Source organism: Pan paniscus, chromosome X (genome assembly GCF_029289425.2).
Source record: "Pan paniscus chromosome X, NHGRI_mPanPan1-v2.0_pri, whole genome shotgun sequence".
NCBI lineage: Eukaryota > Metazoa > Chordata > Mammalia > Primates > Hominidae > Pan > Pan paniscus.
The window spans coordinates 105,848,181-105,854,180 of record NC_073272.2 but is presented as its reverse complement, the minus strand read 5'-3'; positions in this window follow the sequence as shown (position 1 = coordinate 105,854,180).

Here is a 6,000-nt window from a genome sequence, read left to right as displayed (position 1 = left end):
TACACACATTGTAACACTCTCATCCATGAACAGACTCACATAAACTGTCACACACATTCTTTCATACACACATGGTGACACATTCACTTACTAAAAACACTCTCAAATATTGACTCACAAGAACATGCTCATTAATTCACTCACATACAAACACACAATCTGATATGCACATACATACACTGACACATTCATCCTTCACAGAAACATGCTCATGCATTCAATCACATGAGCATGCTGACAAATTCATGCACAGGGGAACATAAATATATATACTCATATGCACCAACAGACCTAATCACTTATCACAGGCATTAACATGCTTATAATCAGGAACATCTTAGAGAAAAACTTATACACAAACTTGGTCATACTCTCATTCTTAGTATATTTTGTGTTACCATAAAGGAATACCTGAGGCCAAGTAATTTATTAAGAAGATAGTTTTATTTGGCTCATGGTTTTGCAGACTGTACAGGAAGCATGGCACCAGCATCTGCTTCTGGTCAGAGCCTCAGGAAGCTTTAAATTATAGCAGAAAGCAAAGGAGGAGCAGGTGTGTTACATGGTGAGAGAGGAAGCAAGAGAGAGAAGGGAGGGAGGTGCCAGATTCTTCTTAACAACCAGATCTCATGTGAACTAATAGAACGAGAACTCACTTACTACCACAGGGAGGGTGCCAAGCTATTCATGAAGCATCCACCCCCATGACCCAGACATCTTCCACTAGGCCCCACCTCCAACATTGGAGATCACATTTCAACATGAGATTTGGAGGGGACAGACATACAAACCATAGCACTTACCATGAAGCTCAAACATTCATTAATACACTCACATGCACTCACAGTTACAAGCACTCACAATTACATGCCCACATGTCACCTACACAGTATACTCACACATTAATATGCTCATAAAATGAACATAGTACACATTCATACACTCACACCAACAAGTTATACTCCATGCATATGCTCACAAATACATACACATGAACTCAGATGTTTACCTCAGCACTCAAATATTTTTCCATTAATACATTCTAAGACACCTACAGGTTCACATAGTCACTGCCACAAATATACATGCTTACATATGTGCACATGGACACACATTGACTCATATGAACAGGATTATAATTTACTCACTCTTATAAACATATTGAAAGATTACTCACACACATAGACATATTCACATATATTCAAACCCACACCCTCAAACACTCACTCAAATGAGCATTATCACACATTCACTCACACACATGAATATGATTTTAAAAATTCACTTACACACAAAACACTTGTATAAAAACATGCACGCAGCCACACATGTGCACAGGCACCATGTATTTCAAACATTTACTCACTGAAGAAAATACACTCATATGTACTTACACTCACACTTTCACATTATCTGATACAAATACACTTACATGTTAACTAGCTCATAGAAACAAACCTGGACACATTCCCTCACTCAAATGAACATACTAATGTTCATATTGTCAATTAAAAATTGCAGCAGATGGAATTAAACAAGCAAGGAAGGCTTTACTCAAGACTATCATAATAAGGGACAGAAGCTATTGTAATAAGGGAGAGAGATTAGACTCAACTTCATACAAAGCAGATACAACTAAGGATTTATAGCCAGTGGGCAGAATCAAGGAGTTAATGAATGGAAAATTACCAAGAGAACCTTGGTTATGTATCAAGGAGGGAGAGGATAAAAAACTTGATTAAATATCAAGTGTCAGGTGATTCTTGCTTAGCAGGCTTAGCAAGACTTTTGCTAAAACTGGGTTTGGCAGGCCTAGGATGACACCAAGTGTGAGGCTTAGTTGAGAAGAGGGCTCAAAATACCTTTAAGTTTAGTCAAGGAGGGAGTTCTTGTTAGTCCCTCCTCTTATTCAAGAAGAGATATTATTCTTTCCTCTGAACAATATAAGTCCATTTCTCACTTGGTCATCTTTGTTCATTAAAGATCAGCTGAGCAATCTGCTGAGACTTGGTAGTAGGGCAGTATTTTCTGGATAGTGCAAGCAATCAGGCGTTTAATGAGGGCGATTTCTCTGAAAAGAAAAAGAAAGATTAATGCTGGAATGGATTATAAATCCAGCTTCTGAGTCCACAAGACAGCCAGTCAAGAAAACTTCTAGATGTTGGGCTTGAAACTGTTTAGATGGTGGAGTCTGTACTGGCAATTTGATGGATTTCCTGTTTTTCAGATTGAATGTTTTGATGATGGTATAGACTCTAGTAGATATAATATTAGCATATTGACTAGTAAGATCAAATAGAATAAAAATGTATGCTAATATCATACTTAATGCTTATAACTCAGAAGACATAGCTATTTGATTAAACCAACAATATTCAATAAGTTTTATTTGCCACAGTTTTACACAAATTATGTAAGCTTGCATTTTTAAAATATTTGAGTTAGTTGTTATAAGAATACCTTTTTTTCCATGTTGGAAGTATTAGCATTTCACTTTTTTATTTTGGGGGAATTTCAGTAATATTTAATTTATATACCCATTTACTTATCTCTAAGACAATTAGAGTAGAGTTCCTTTACAGGATTATATAAGTTAATTTGGTAATGTCATCCAGAAGTAGGAAAATAGGAAAATATCACACATATATAAACATATACATGCATACATGAACATACAGACAGATGCAAACAGAGATCTCATATCTTTCATTTCAAAATTTTAGCTACAAGTCAGGGATAAACACAGTGATATAAAACTCACTGATTTATATTAAAAATTTGGCTCTTGTCTTTGCCCCATTTGAAGCCATTAGGCCAAATTAGTGTCATAGTATTGAAGCATACAGTCAGCTAGAGTCTTCAAAGGAGGAGAATCAGAAGAATGAGATTTTTCCATGCAAAATGAAGGCACTAAAGTTACAGCAACAGAGACAGAAAATCTGAATGAGATCTTTACAATGAAAACAGGATCCAAACAGGATCTCTACAAATGAGATCTCTACAAATGAAGGGTAATCTATATATCAGAGAACCAAGGTTCAACCAAATAAGAATCAATCAGAAGTTCCCATTTTCTAAAACAATGGTACCTTTCAAATAAAGAAGGCTGGCACTCTAACCCAGACTCAGAACTATACTCAGAATCCTAAAAATCAAAATCTGTCGTTACCATGCATCAACAAACTATCATTCAGAGCACTGGATCAGAAGTCAGACTTACTAATGAATCTTGGATGAATAAGTCAGAAGTGAAGACAAAGGCTTCAAAGGTGTGTACCCTGGAGAAATCCCAAGACCTTACCTGGGTGAAAGGTCTGGTGATCCAGGAATGAATCCTATTCTATCCAAGTCATGCCCCTGGAACTGTGTCATGACTCATAAAATTTGAGAAAGATAGCACTGGATGAAGTTGAATCAGTAAGGAAGACTTTATTCAAGGCTATTGCAAAAGGGAAAAATATGAAATGCAACTCCGAATCCAACAGGAACAGCTGAGGATTTCTAGCCAGTACACAGGGTGAGGGAGTCAGTGGATGGAGAATTTCTAAAAGGAACTTAGTTATCAAGGGTTTGGGGAAGAGGAACTTGATTAGGTGTCAAGGTTGGGGGAATTCTGGCTAAACTTTCTTAGCATGATTCTTGCTAAAATATGGCTCAGCAGACCAAGGATGGGGCCATGCATGAAGCTCACTGGAGAAGAGGGGCCAGAGGAATCTAAAATTTGAGCAAAAAGAGTCCTTGAAAATGCATACGGTCTGAAATTCAAGCATACATTTGAACACACATAAAAATTTACATAAACACTCAAATATTGTTATACTAACATACTCATATATACAAGTTCACATACTCATTGTCATCAATATAAATTTTCACATGTTTAAACATGCAGTCATTCATTAACCTGCTTACTATTTGCTCACTCAACTGCCCATACAGGCAAATTTACTCATACTCATACATAACGTTATATGCATTCACACTTGGATGCTCACACATGCACACAAATTACTCTCATGTCATTCACTCACATATGCTTAATCACACATTCACAGACACACATGAGCATGATTACAGATTCACTCACACACCACACATGCTCATTGCATTTATGTGCACACAAACAATTACTTACTCATGCAAATTATCATTGTCAGAAACTGTAACATGCTCACATATTCATCTATACATGAGTATGCTCACAGTCACAAAGAAAATCACAAATTCACTCAATTACATATGAAAAATTACATTACTTACACACACTCACAAATTACCTTATTCAAACGTAATCACACATCAAGATTACATCAAGAAACTTTTATCTGCTCAATACACACCAATATGCAAAAAATCGCATGCTTACAAATTCACTCATAAAGATGAACACACTTAAATTTTCACTTTCAGCATGCAAATTTACACCCAAGAAAACACTCTCATCTATGAACAGGCTCACACACCCACTGTCGCATACAGACATGCTCACAGTCGTATACTCACTAAAATATTTACTCATAAAACACAAACATTCACTCACTCAAACATGCCCTCAAATTCACTCACATTCAAAGGTACATATACATTGACAAGCACACTGACACATTCAATCCTTCACATAAACATGCTGAAAAATTCACTCAATCATATGACTATAACCACAAATACACTTGTACAAGCACACAAATATATACACTCAGAGGTCCACAATCACACATGCACAGTAACATTCTCAAACTAGAAATATGCTCGCATTTAAACTCACACACAAATATGCTCACATCCACCATAAAACTCAAACCTTCACAGAAGAAAATATTCTCACATGCACTTACACTCACCTGCTCACATTTCACCCACAAGAACATACTCACGTATTAAGGAGCTTGCAGCAGTGAACCCAATACTTTCATTCACTCACACAAAGATGCTAACATCTATGCATATGGCCACAAATTCAGGCATACGCTTAAATACACAGTCACTCACACTCTCACTCACAGAGCATGCTCAAATATTCACTCATTCAAAGATTGTTTTGGCTATTTAGGGCCCTTTGAGGTTCAATATGAATTTTAGAATTCCTTTTTTCTATTTCTCTAAAAACTGCATAGAATTTTGATAGGATTGCATTGAATGTGTAGATTGTTTGGGGTAGTATTAAAATCTTAATAATATCAAGTCTTGCAATCAATGAACATGAGATATATTTCCATTATTTGTGTCTTCTTTAATTTCTTACATAAGTATTTTGTAGTTTTTAGTATACATGGCTTTTACCTCCTTGGCTAAATTTATTCCTAAGTATTTTGTTCTTTTTGATGCTACTGTAAAGGGATTGTTTTCTCTACTTTCCCCATATATTCTATTTACGGAAATGTCTCTTCAACGACAATCGTTTCTTAAAACATAGGTTTCTGAGTATCTTCATAACTGATACTGGTTGAATTTCCTTAATATAGTTGTTGATCCCCATGTAGAAGGCAGGTAGAGACATTGTATTCATGTTCTGGCTACTGTAGACCTATGCGTCCAGGCTGTCTGTTTAAAGAGCCCATTTCATATGGTGTAAATTGCTGAAAAAGCAAGCATTTTATTCTGGGATTGTACCTTAAAAATGTAGTCATTTGTCTCAATCCAAGCGTGTTTTATCTTTTGATTTATTCACAGAGCAGCTGCTGCAGATTTAGACACATTTTAGATACAAAGATAAATATACAGTAGATTTAAAGTAATAGGATAGAAAAAGCAACAGAAAGAAGATTAAGTGGATATGTTAATATCAGACAAAATAGACTTTAGAACAAAAAAGTTACTATAGATAATGCTGGATTTTTTATAATGATAAAAGAATCTTTCACATAATGATAAAAGGGGTACAAACGAAAGACATTGAAATTAGAAAGAAAAAAATAAAAGTATTTTTGTTAGCAGATGACCTCATCTTGTATATAGAAAATCCTAAGGAATTTACTAAAAAATATATATATATATTAGAAA